Source organism: Triticum dicoccoides, chromosome 5A, assembly GCF_002162155.2.
Source record: "Triticum dicoccoides isolate Atlit2015 ecotype Zavitan chromosome 5A, WEW_v2.0, whole genome shotgun sequence".
Lineage (NCBI taxonomy): Eukaryota > Viridiplantae > Streptophyta > Magnoliopsida > Poales > Poaceae > Triticum > Triticum dicoccoides.
In genome coordinates this window covers 6,181,783-6,195,317 of record NC_041388.1, presented here as the reverse complement: position 1 = coordinate 6,195,317, position 13,535 = coordinate 6,181,783, and the positions used below count along the sequence as shown (strand labels likewise).

Here is a 13,535-nt window from a genome sequence, read left to right as displayed (position 1 = left end):
GGGGGGGCACACGCCGCCCCGGCCGCCTTCCCGGGAGACGGCGGTAGGCGGGGTCGGAGGAGCCTCGGATTCGAACTAAACCTAGGCACGGTGATCAATGATTTGGGCCTCCATGATATCTGTCAGGTGGATGAACTCACAATGCCCTGCACGTCCAGCGCCTGTCAACTACAATGCCGCACACAGAGCGCGTGTGCCATCAGACTAACGGCGGCGAGCACCGTGGGCACACGCTCTCCAACCCACTGCCGTCGACCCCTGAAACCTCCTCTTTTCTACAGATACTTAAAAACATAGTCATCTTATACGTTGAGTAATTCTTTAGCTAAAATTAATCAGAATTGGATGGGTAATTTGGTCAACCATTGCTGGCCTCTACATCACATGGCATCCAGTAGGCCCGATCTAATCGGAGTCAACTCTGTCCCTCTATCCTACTGCACCTTCATTTTCTAAGGGGGTTCCAGAGTGTTAATATATATTTTCACACACGGACCTATGCACCCGTTAGCAACTACTTGCACTTCGTACTTTTCAAAATAAAAATTTGACAATTATGTGCTGTGTATTAGAGCATGCGCACTAGCAAAAATATTTTAAATATCCACATTTGCTGTTCGTAACAGATAAAAATGACCAAAATGGGGGAAACAATGTTGCAAGAAATTTATCCTTTTCGTACAGTTCATGAATGACTATTTATTCACAACTGTTTGTTAGCTGGAAGAGCATCGTACGTTTGTACAATGAACAAATTTCTTTCCAAGAATTCTTTTCAATTTCTTTTGCGACACAAGCATGTGCACTATGATGCTTTTAATGCACTCATCATAAATTTATACACTGTGAGTTGGAATACATAAGGTTGAAAAGAAAATAGAATCATGTAGTAATTAACTCACCGAAGATGTCTCTGAATACTGAAGGAAGGACATCCCCAAAAGTTGCCTTGCATAATTCTCGCAGAGCTGCATAGGATCAAACATATAAGATTGCTCAGTGAATCCAAGAGCAATCCATTGATGAATTAGATCATACTTCAATATACAATGACCTTTTGGAAATATTGCACAGTAGGAAAAGCACAACTTCAACCAATCAGGCATATGGCTATAGCTTATCAGCAAGGATGCTAGGACTTTATGATTTCTTGATGATGGATCTTTCAAAGTTGTTAAATTCCAGATGTCACTGTCCCTCATTGACTCCCATATATCAAACCTCTTGCCTTTCAGAGTGTATCCAAGTGATTGAGCCGCTAAAGCCATACCTCCACACTTGGTGGCAATCTCCCTTCCTATATGCTTCAATTGCTTCTTGTCGACTCGATTTTTGAAGGCAGCCTTTTGTTTTATTATTTTCCAACAAATTTTATCTGTTAAAGTCTCTAGCTTATATGGCCCAACTGTATGACAAATTTCTCTTGCAATGGCTTCATCTCTTGTGGTTACGATAATCCTTACGTTGCTGCCCTCACCCGCCTTAGCATAGCCTTCAAAGAGTTTAGTGTATCTGGATTCTCCTCCCACACATCATCTAAGACAATAAGAATTTTCTTATCAGCAAGTACCTTTCTGAGTTTATTATGTATCAACTGTTTTTCAGCTAAGTGGCTCTCCTCTGATAGCTGTGATATAATAGAGTTGCCAATTTTCTTTAGGTCGAGATTTTGGGACACATAGACCCATACCAGAGAGTAGCCTGCGAACATAGAATCATTGTACACTAGCCGAGCCAAGTTTGTCTTGCCAATACCACCAAATCCATATATTGGAAGGATGGTGATGCCTGGTGTGATGCTCTCACATAAAGTAGCCACTATTTCTTTTATTTCTTCAGTCCTCCCAATGATAAGTTCTTCCACATCTGACGTTGTTTCTCGTATGTCAGTAACTTGATGGACATTAGAGCTCTTGCCCAACATAGAACTGTAATGCTGATTTGTTATATTGTCGGGTGGTAGGTGCGACATATGCCAACGGATGGCTTATCATTGTGGGAGCCAGTAAGACATCGCCGGTGCCTGAAAATGGGATGAGGCAAAGACATGCACGCCGGCGGATCTTACCCAGCTTCGGGGCTCTCCGTGGAGATAACACCCCTACTGCTGCTCTACGGGGTCTCCGCATGATCACTAAAACGGACAAGTAGCTACACAATGCTCCTTGAGCTGCTCGGGTGGGAGGAGGAAGTAGGGCATGGCTAGCCTGCTTCCTCTCCTCGTATGGTGTCTAAAACTAGCTTTGGGGTCCAACCCTTTGCATGGGTGCCCCGGGGGGGTTATATAGGCCTACCCCCGGGGGTACAATGGTAATCCGACTGGGCGCGGGGCCCAGCCGTCTGTGACTGCTCTCGCCGGCTTCTGCGCCAGCTGCTGGGACCCGCCAACTGGTGGGCCCGCCGGCTGCCGGCTCTTTGGTCGATAGGCAGGCCCCACTGGTCGGGGCCTGGTCGGTGGCTGGTTACTGTCGCTTTATCCTGATGACGCAGGCTTGGTCGTGGTGAGCGTGGCTACAGTACCGCCGTCCGGCGGGCGATTACTATAGCCTCACCGTGTCTTGTCTCCTTAATGGGGCGCCTCCTTCAAGGAGGGTAGCAAGCCGGCTGCGGGAAGCCGGCTCTCTCTTGGGCCGACTGGGAGAGGCATGGCCGCCTTCGGGGCCTCTCTGCCCGGAGGGACCCACCGCCCGTGGGCTACGCTGGTAGTTCATTGCAGATGGCGTCAAGGTCGACATGGCAACAGTGCCGCGCCGGACGGGTCATGGCCACCCGTACGGCGCACTGGGCCAGTCATGCCCCGGGATTCGAGGGCGGCGGGTTTCACTGTAGCCACGCCCCGTCTCATCGCTGTTAGGTTGGTGCAAACTTCGAGGGTACGGTGTTGACCTCTTTATGGGAGTCGGCTTCTTGGAGTCGGCCTTCTCGCGGCCGGCTTCGTGAAGCCGGCCCTCCCATGGATTTCTTCATAAGGGCTAAAGTCGGGCCGCCTCCCGAAAGCCGGCCTGGATAACAGCCGGCGGGGGAAAGGCGGCCCCATGTCTTCGATTCTTGAGAGCCGGACGGGCCTTGTAATTTTTTCAGAAGGGCCAGGGGAAGCCGGCTAGGCTACCCATGGCTATTTACTCCGTCAGTAGTCCCCGAAGCTGATCGAGCTTCGAGGCGGCCTGAGGGACGAGAAACTTGGTCAGCTTCTTACCCTGAGGAGCCGGCTTTGCTGGTGTAGGCCGGTCTCAGAGAGCTCCTGCGCCTCATAGATGGGATGGTAGTTGACTCGCGCGCTGACCACGGGCCCCTCCATGGGCCACGTGGCAGCGTAAACCTGCCAACGCACGCGCGCGCGCGATAGGACGCCGCCGCAGGCCCGGGCTCGCCACTGCCTGGCCTCGGCCCGGGCGCTGATCTTCTGCGGCCCAGGGGGACTGCTCGCCTTCCTGTGGCGGTTTCAACTCGTTTTTAGGGCGTCATAAACGCGGGGCGTGGGGGGGAGCGGGCACGATCGATCCCCACATCCCCCACGCCGCACCTCCTCGGCTCCGCCACACGAGCCTACAAGTAGGGGGAGGAGGGGGAGAGGCAGAGGTTCGCTCGCTCTCCCACACTCCGCCCCTCCTCGTCTTCCTTCTTCTTCCTCTCGCTGCCGCCGCGGCCTTCCATCGCAGCTCCTCCACACCGCTCTGCTCCATGGCGCTGTCAAGCTCATGGGACGGCTCCAACGTCCATGAAGATCACGTGGAGTTCCTCCGCCAGACCCGGCGCCTGCCCGGCGCCAGCCTCGTGCAGGTCCTCCTGGCGCCGGAGACGGAGATCTCGCCGGCGCCGGAGGAAGGCGAGCGGGTCGTCTTCCGCTCGCATTGCCTGCGCGGCTTCGGCCTTCCAGTGAGCGCATTTCTGCGCTCCTTCCTCGAGTTCTACAACCTTCAGCCGGATCACCTCACGCCTAACGCGGTGATGCTGCTGTCGGCCTTCGTCTCCCTCTGCGAAGGCTTCTTGGGGGTGCTCCCCACGCTGGAGCCCTGGGGAGAGCTCTTCCAGAGCAAGCTCGGCACCGTCGTCGCGGGCGTGCCCGCCCCCTGCGGGGCCTACGTCGCCATGAGGAGGTCCAGCGAGAACAATCCGTTCCCGGCAAAAATCATACTTCTACGTGAAGAACATCGCCCCGCAAGGAGACTACGTCAATCTGCCGCCTTACGTAGCCGGCCCGCCGGCTGGGAGGCAGCCGTCATGGAGCTACCGGTCCAGGTCCCTGTCTCCGGCTAGGAGCGCCGCCGTTTCCCGGCTTCGGTTGATGATCCAGTCGGAAGGCCTGCGCGGAGCCGACTTGGTGGCCGCCTTAGTGGAGCGCCGGATTCTTCCTCTCCAAAGCCGGCCCCATATGATGTGCCAGATGAGCGGCCGCTTCGACCCAAGCCGGCTGAGCACATGGGAAATACCCCATGCGGAGGTGGCGCTCATGGTCAATTACATCGCCAACCTTAAGCTCGCCGTGGACTGGCAATACGGCAAGCCGCCGTATTCTCGCGCCAATCCTCCGCCCGTGGTAAGTTTTCCTCTCTATCTTCTTTCGTTGTCAGCCGGCTTCATAGCGGCCGGCTTCTGATCAGTCGGCTCTTTTCGCAGAACCTCCTTCTTCCGCCGCCGCCCGGGGTGGCAGGGATCGAGCGCCAGTACGCCACCGACCGCATGGTGGACGATGTTGACGACCCGGACTTGGGGGCGGCAGCCATGGAAGACGCCGTCGTGGGGGACTACCCCGAACCCGGAGGCACAGGGCTCTCCGCCAGCTTCGATGACTGGCCGGATGATGCTGAGGCCGAAGAAGTCCCGCGCCGCCAGCTGGGGCCGACCGTCACAGCGCGGGCTCGTCCGCCGCGCCGGCAGCCGGCGGCGGCGCACAGAAGCGCCGGGCCGTGTTACCCCTCTTCGGCAGCCGGCCGAAAAAGTCCAAGGCCTCCGCCGTAGTGACAAAACGAGACAAGGCAGCCGCGAAGGCGGCCCGCTTCCGAAAAGCGGTGAAGCAGCCTCAGGCGGTCTTGGCGTAAGTCATCGACTGCTTGTATGCATGTTTTCATTGTTTCTTTTTTTTCGAGCATTCTTCCTGATCTGTCTCCGTTTTCTGGACAGGGCGCCGCTTTCCCTTGAGCGGGGCCCAGGCGGCTCCATAGTCGGGCCGATTGGAGGGTCTTCAGGCCCCCGCCGCGTGGATCCCCGCGCCGACCTCATGGAAGCCACAGAGCGGAACACTCGCGAGGCGCGGGAAGAGAAGGAGGCGGCGGAGCGGGAGGCCGCACAGGCGGCGAAGGAGCGGGCCGACGCGGCAGCCAAGGCCCGGTCGAAGGCGTGACCGTGGAGACGGAGGCGGAGGGCTCACGCAACCAGCCTCCGTTGCTCGCCATCCCCCTCCGAACCGTGGCCCCGGACCTCCCATTGCCCCTGGCGGAGGAGATCATCCAAGACCCGCCGTCGGTACAAAGGGAGGAGCTCTTCGAGGTCTTCGCGGGGAGGACGCCGCCGGCGGCGCCAGCCTGGGCCGGCCAAGGCGGCCAGTCATTGGCGGCGCCAGAGGAGCCGGCCGGGGGCGTACCGGAGGCCGGAGCCGGCCTCGAGGTACAACCGGTGAGGCGCCAGCGCACAGCGGGAAACGTCGCTCCGCCGGATTCGCGCCAAGCTGCGGGCGCCGGCCAGTTGGCGGAGGCTTTGGAGGAGGCCAGCTCTGCCATGTCCGGGTGGACTCCCAGCGGGGGGACTGGCGAGCTGAATGTGGCGGCCCAAGAGGTCCGGAGCCGGCTTCAAGCTCAGGCCGCCCTTCTGCAGCAGTACACCCAGGAGTTCCTGTCGACGCAAGCCGCCATCCGGGTAAGTTTTTTGTCCTTGACCGCTTTGGTTTCCCGATTTCTTCCGTGGGGGCGCGTCAGCGCACCCACTAAGTGTAGTCCCCGAGATTCGGGCCGACTGCTGCGCAGTCGGGTCGGATCTTTCTTGACGACCATCTTATCTTTGCTTTCTGTCTGAACCTTTTCAGGAATATCATAATTCTCGTGCCGCCGCCTTCAACTCCCAGGCTCAGGAGTTGGGTCGGAAAACCGACGACCTGGCCAGCAGCCGAAGTAAGTGCTTGCTCTTATCTGTTTCCTGTGGGGGCGCGTCAGCGCACCTACTGGGTGTAGTCCCCGAGATTCGGGCCGACTGCTGAGCAGTCGGGTCGGATCTTCCTTGACGACCTTTCGCTTATTGGTTTTTTCTCTTTGTCTTTTGCTCTTGCAGGGGCCAACGCCGACTTGAGGAAGGAGCTCGGCGAGGCGCAGGCCGCCCTCCGCACCAAGGACGCAGAGTACGCCGCCTTAGTCCAAGAGCGCGACCCCTGGCCAAGAAACTGGCCGACCAGGAGAAGAGCCACAAGGCGGCCCTGCAGAAAGCGTAGGACGTCGAGGCCGCCCTGAAGGCAGAGTTTGAGACCGAGGCGGTGAGTTGGGCCGAGACGCGTCAGGCGCTGGATGAAGGCTTCGGCCGCATCAAAGATTTGATTGATGGTAAGACGCCTTTCTCGCCCTTCTTCTGCCCCTGGCCGCCTGGGGCCTTGGCCTAACTTGTGGTGCTGCCCGTTTTTCTTGTGCAGACTACTTTCCCGGCTACTCCGTCCTCGCCGCCCAAGCCATCGAGGCCCACCGCGAGGTGCGCCGTCAGGCGGGAGTCAACATCGCGCCGGACGCAAATCGGACGCTGGAGGAGCAGCTCTTGGCCGTCCAAGCGCGGCTGCAGCCGGCTCACCGGATGCTTCGCCGGCTTCGCCGGCTTCAACGTGCCGGGGCGCAGGTTCTGGCCGCCCTCTGGCCCGGCGAAACGATCCCCCGCATCCCAAGCCAGACCGCCGACTGGCTGGAAGTCGTAGTCGGCCGTTTTGAAGCTTGGAAGGCGTCGGCGGTCCGTCTTGGAGCCGGGCAAGCGCTGGAGTTCGTTCGCGCATGGTACCCAGGGCTGAACCTGGACCAGCTGCGTACTTGGCGTCTGGAGGCCGATGCGGAGCTGGAGGAGGTGCGGCCGGCCATCAACCAGCGTGCCTCGACGATTGCTGAGTGCACCGACATCAGCGTCTTCGCGCCTGAAATCAATGATGATGGCGTCGCCCAGCCGGAGGAGTGTTCGGTCTGAACCCGGCGGTGGGCAAAGACTCGGCCGAGGAGATCGCCTCGAGCGACGAAGGCGAAGATGACGAGGAAGTGGACGGTGAAGACGTTGAGCCGACTGGTGGAACAACCGGCCGGCCTCAAGCTGATCGTGCCTCCAGCAATGAGGCGCGCAGAAGCACGCCCTCTGCAGGAGGCGGTGATCAAGCCGAAGTTCGCCCGCTGGCCGCTCCTTCAGCCGGCGCAACCATCTCCACCGACCGCCCCAGCTCGTCAGCCGCTCCGCCGTCTTGACCTGCCGTCCTTATTTTTCCTGCTTGTTGTCTTTTGAACAATCTTTAAGCTTTCGCAATTCCACCCACTGGGGGTGTATCAAACTATGTTGGATGCTGGCCTCTTGGAGGTCCTTTATGTAAATATTGTTATTTGCATGTTTGGTTTCCGTTCGCGTACACTTTTTTATCCTTAGGATTTTTTTCCTTTGCCGCCTTCCCTTTCTGGGGAGGCAAGTACTCGAGCTTTCTTGGATTGAAGTGAAGTGAATGGAAGCCGGCCGGCCGGCTACTCTGGTAGTCGGTCGGCGGTAGGCGGCAAACCGGCTTTTGTTATATTAGTCCGTTGGTCCCTAGCCGTTTTTCGTGTGGGCATCCTTTCTTGCTTTTGACTCTTGCCAGCCGAGCAGTCGGTTCTTCGAGCTGCGAATTTGGCAAGAGCTAAGCCTGGGTGACGACACACTACTTGTCTGGTCGCAGGTAGGACTTCTGATATAACTCCAATCGGCCAGTCCCCGGGCCGACTAGTCGAACCCGGTGCCGGACAGAACGAGTAAATGAAAAGACCAGATTATATGCATGATACTTTTCATTCATAGATAAAAGATGGCAGTCCCCGAGCTCTCCTCGGGGGGCCTATTGTCTCATACTTAGTATAAAAGTTAGCGTGATACATACTGCATTTCAACTATAAAAGCTTCGAAGGAGGTTGGCGTTCCATGGTCGTCCTGACTCCTTGCCGGAGTCGTCTCTCTTGGGCGCCTTGGGCTTCTGCGCATTGATTAGGTAGTAGGAGTCGTTGCCTAGAGCTCTGCTGATGACGAAGGGGCCCTCCCAAGGGGCCGAGAGCTTGTGCTGGCCGGCTGTTCGCTGGATCAGCCGGAGCACAAGGTCGCCCTCTTGGAAGGATCTTGGCCTGACCTTCCGACTGTGGTAGCGGCGCAAACCCTGCTGGTAGATGGCAGACCGGCTGAGGGCTAACAGCCGGCCTTCTTCCAGCAGGTCGACGCCGTCTTCTCGCGCTTCCTTGGCTTCCGCCTCCGTGTACATGGTTACCCGAGACAAGTCGAACTTGACGTCGGTTGGGATGATCACCTTGGCACCGTACACGAGGAAGAAAGGGGTGAAGCCGGTTGACTTGTTTGGGGTAGTACGCAGACTCCAGAGGACAGCTGGCAGCTCATCGAGCCAATAGCCGGCTGAACACTCCAGTGGTACGACCAAGCGGGGTTTGATGCTGGAGAGGATGAGGCCGTTGGCTCGCTCGACCTGGCCGTTTGACTGTGGGTGGGCGACGGACGCTAGGTCCAGCCGGATGCCTTGCGCCACGCAGAATCGTGCCAAGGCTCCTTTGGCAAAATTCGTGCCGTTGTCGGTGATGATGCTGTGTGGCACGCCGTACCGATTTGTTATGTCTGCAATAAATGTCACTGCAGTCGGCCCATTCAGCTTCTTGATCGGCTTCACTTCAATCCACTTGGTGAACTTGTCCACGGCGACGAGCAAATGCGTCATGCCCCCGCGCGCCGTCTTGAATGGGCCCACCATGTCCAGTCCGCAAACGGCGAAGGGCCAGGTGAGGGGAATGGTTTTGAGTGCTGAAGCCGACATGTGTTGCTTGGAGCTGAAGAGTTGGCAGCCTTTGCAATATTTAACTACTTCTTTGGCGTCGTCCAAAGCAGTCGGCCAGAAGAAACCATGGCGGAAAGCTTTGGCGACGAGCGATCTTGAAGCCGCATGGTGGCCGCATTCTCCTTGGTGAATGTCTCTGAGGATTGCAATGCCTTTCTCTTGCTCGACGCACCGTTGGAGGACTCTGGTGACGCTACGCTTGAAGAGTTCTCTGTTGACAATTGTGTATGCTCCGGCTCGACGTTGGACATGTCTCGCCTCTGTTTCGTCAGCCGGCAGCTCTTGGTTTACTAGGAAGTTGAGGATGGACTGAGCCCGTGACGGAGCTGTGACTTCTTCTACTGCCAATGTGGCAACTGCCACCAGGGTGGGCGGGTTGGGTGATGAAAAACTGGAGTCGGCCGTCGGCTGTTGTGTTGGTGCAGTCCCCGGGCCGGCTGCCGCAGTCCCCGGGCCGGGTGCGGCAGTCCCCGAGCCGGCTACTGAAGTCCCAGGATCGCCTGCTTGATTCTTCGAGCCGTACTTGGCCGCGTCGGGGTCGGGCGGCACGAAGATGGAGTCGGACTCTGGAGACGGCTTGATGGACGGCTTGAGAAGGCGTTGAAGGGCGACGCCAGTTGGTATTGCTTGTCGAGTGGAGCCTATTCGAGCCAGGGCATCGGCTGGCTCGTTGTCGGCTCGCGGTACGTGGAGGAACTCGCATCCTTCAAAGTATCCACTGAGTTGCTGAGCCAGGAAGCGGTAGCTTGCCATATTTGCGTCCTTGGCGTCCCAGTCGCTGGATGATTGCTGAACCACCAAGTCCGAGTCGCCATAACATAGGATCCGGCGGATGCCGAGTTCCTTGGCAAGCCGGAGCCCATGTATGAGCGCCTCCTACTCGGCCACATTGTTGGAGGCGGGAAAGTGGATCTGCAGCATGTATCTGAGCTTGTCGCCCTTGGGCGAGGTAAGGACGACGCCGGCTCCCAAGCCGGTGCGCATCTTGGACCCGTCGAAGTGCATGCGCCAATGGGTGGAGTCGGGAGCCGGCGGCAGGTACTGGGTCTCGGCCCAGTCGACGAGGAAGTCGGCCAATGCTTGGGACTTGATGGCAGTGCGGGGCTGATAGAAGATCGTGTAAGGGGCCAGCTTGATGGCCCACTTCGCCACCCGGCCGGATGCATCCCGGCTGCCTATGATCTCGGCCAGCGGGGCAGTGCATACGACCGTGACGGGATGCTCTTGAAAGTAGGGCTTCAACTTCTTGGCGGTGAAGTATACGCCGTAGCACATCTTCTGGTAGTGCGGGTAGTTCTGCTTTGAGGCGGACAGCACCTCGCTCAAATAATACACCGGCCTCTGGACCGGCTGTGCTCGGCCTTCTTCTGGACGTTGGACTATGATGACGGTGCTGACCACCCGGCTGGTTGCAGCAATATAAAGGAGCATGGGCTCTTTCTCAGTCGGTGTCGCCAGGACAGGTGGCGTGGCCAGCATCTTCTTCAGCTCGTGAAAAGCCTGGTCGGCCTGGTCGTTCCACTCGAAGTGAGTGCTCTTCTTCATGAGGCGGTAGAGGGGGAGAGCTTTCTCTCCATGCCAGCTGATGAAGCGATTCAAGGACGCCAAGCATCCGGTGAACTTCTGGATTTCTCGCAGTTTGGTGGGGATCGCCATTCTCTCGATGGCCTTGATCTTTATTGGGTTGCATTCGATGCCGCGTTCGGAGACCAGGAAGCCTAGGAGCTGGCCGGCTGGTACTCCGAACACGCATTTCTCGGGGTTGAGCTTGATTTGGAAGCGGCGCAGGTTCTCAAATGTTTCTTTGAGGTCTTCCAGCAAGGTGCCGCGCTTCTCCGTCTTCACCACAATGTCGTCCACATAGACGTGAGCGTTTTTGCCGAGTTGCTTGAGGAGGCACTTCTGCATGCAATGCTGAAAAGTGGCACCGGCATTTCTCAAGCCGAATGTCATAGTCAGGTAGCAGAAGGCTCCAAATGGCGTGATGAAGGCGGTTTTCAGGCGGTCGGCCGGGTCTAGCTTTATCTGGTGATATCCTGAGTAAGCATCCAAGAAACTCAACATCTCGCATCCGGCCGTGGAGTCTATCACTTGGTCGATCCTTGGGAGGGCGAAGGGATCCTTAGGGCAGGCTTTGTTGAGGCTTGTGTAGTCTATACACATGCGCCACTTGTTGTTCTTCTTTAGCACGAGGACCGGGTTGGCAAGCCATTCCGGGAAGAAAACATCCATAATGAAGCCGGCCGCTAGAAGCCGGGCTATCTCCTCCCCTACAATCCTTCTCTTCTCCTCTGACAGTCGGTGGAGGGGTTGCTTGACTGGTTTCGCATCCTCTCGGACGTGTAGTTTGTGCTCGGCGAATTCCTTCGGAACACCCGGCATGTCTTTGGGAGACCATGCAAAGATGTCCCGGTTCTCACGGAGGAAATCGGCGAGCTCGCCTTCCTATTTGCTGTCCAAGCTTGCTCCGATGACGGCAAACCTCTCAGGGTGCTTGGGGTCAAGGGGTATCTTCTTGGTTTCCTTGGCCGGCTGGAAAGATCCTTGGGCATCATACTCCTTGGAGTCGGGGGACTGGTTCGGTTGTTGGCTGGCCATGGCCACGACCCGGTCCAACATCTTCTTCTCTTCGGCGATCACAAGGGACTCGGCCAGCCGGCTGCTGGCTGCAGCGCACTCAGATGACCTCTTGTAATCGCCGGCTATGGTGGTGACGCCTTTGGAACTCGGTATCTTCATCTTGAGGTATGCATAGTGGGGAACTGCCATGAATTTGGCCAAGGCGGGTCGGCCAAACAATGCATGGTAGGGGCTCTCCAGATCCACCACTTCAAACCAGATTGCTTCCCGGCGGAAATGCTCCTTGTCCCCAAAGAGTACATCAATCTTGATCTTGCCAATGGGGGCGCAGGACAAGCCGGGGACGATGCCATGGAAAACTGTCCGAGTCGGCGCGAGCTGCTTCGTCTTGACATTTAGCTTCTCCAAGGTATCATGGTATAGGATGTTGATGCTGCTCCCGCCGTCTATCAGCACGTGGGAGAAGCGGTCGGCGCGCCGGTCCATCGCGAGGGTGGCTTCCAGGACCAATGCATAAGAGCCGGGAGACGGCATCACCTCTGGGTGGTCGGCCCGGCTCCAACTGATGGGTTTCTCTGACCAATGTATGTGCCCGGCGGGGTTGGTAGCGACCATGCTGACTTCTTGGTGCTCTCGGCGTTTGCCGCGCCGGTCTTCGAGCTGGCTCGTAAAGACGATGTAGGTTGCTTGCTCATCGGGAAACTCGTCGTGCACGGCTCCGACTGCGGGCCGAGCGGCCGGAGGCGGCGCGAGCCCTTCGCCCTTGGAGATTCGGGTGAGCCAATGGCACTTCCGGGTTGTGTGGTTGGACGGCTTTGCACCGCTATGGAACTTGCACGGGGCATCAAGAGTGTGCTCGTAGGAGAAAGCCGGCTGCCAAGCCGGCCGGCCGCCCTTAGGCTTCTTGGGCGCGGGCCGCCCTTCAGACGGCGTGTCTTCGACCTTGGCCACCTGCCGACTGACGGGAGGCGGCGCAGGGCCCTTGCGCTTTTGATCGTTCGGGTGTGGGCGTCAGCCGGAATCCCCTGCCGGCGTCTTGGGCGCCGGGTTGAGTACTTTCCCGGACGCGTCTACCCGGAGCTCGGTCTTCATTGAAGAGTCGGCGGTGGCGTATTTGTCGGCTATGTCCAGAAGCTCGTCGAGGGTAGTCGGCTCGTCGCAAAGGAGCTTGTGCTTGAGGAGGGTACCTTCTCGGCACCCGGCAGTGAAGTATTCGATGGCTTGCACCTCGTGCACCCCTTCACAAGAGTTGCAGAGCTCGGCCCAGCGCGTGAGGTAGTCGCGAGTGGACTCGGCTGGGCCCTGTACGCACAGGGAGAGCTGCCTAGGCTTGGGAGCCCGCTTGTAGGTGCTGGTGAAGTTGCGAACGAAAGCTTCGGTGAAGTCTAGCCAGCTGTTGATGCTGAGGGGCTTGAGGCTGTTGAGCCAGGTCCGCGCCGTGCCTTTCAGCATAAGGGGCACGTATTTCACGGCAACTTGCCGGTTGCCGTTGGTTATGCTGACCGCCATAGAGTAGTCGATCAGCTAATCTTCCGGCTTCACGGAGCCGTTGTACTTGGGCGTGTCTCTTGGGAGCGAGAACCCTTTGGGGAAAGGCTCGTCGCGGATGCGGGGGCCGAAACAAGGCGGGCCGACATCATCTTCCTCTTCTAGCACCAGGGATCGCGCTAGGCGATCGATCCGATGGCGGGCGTCGTTCTCGCCGACTCCTTCGCGGCGACCTAGCCGGCCGCTGAGAGTCGGGTGCGCCACTGGCGGCGGGGTGGGATATCTCTCCCCACGAGGTCGAGGCAGAGGCGGGTTGCCCCGCCATTCCATGGCTCGGGGGTGGCCGTCCGCGTCTCGCTCGATGGAGATTCGGGTCCGTCTTCGGCTGGCCGCCGGCTCTCTCTCGCGCCGCGCGCGGGTATTGCTCGTAGCCGGCGTCCGG

The 13,535-nt window shown here is 58.2% G+C and overlaps 1 pseudogene; it reads right to left on the bottom strand.

The window, feature by feature from the left end:
• Window positions 1-805: 805 nt before the first annotated feature.
• LOC119297373 overlaps window positions 806-13,535 on the bottom strand; it is a 16,891-nt pseudogene continuing 4,161 nt past the window's right edge.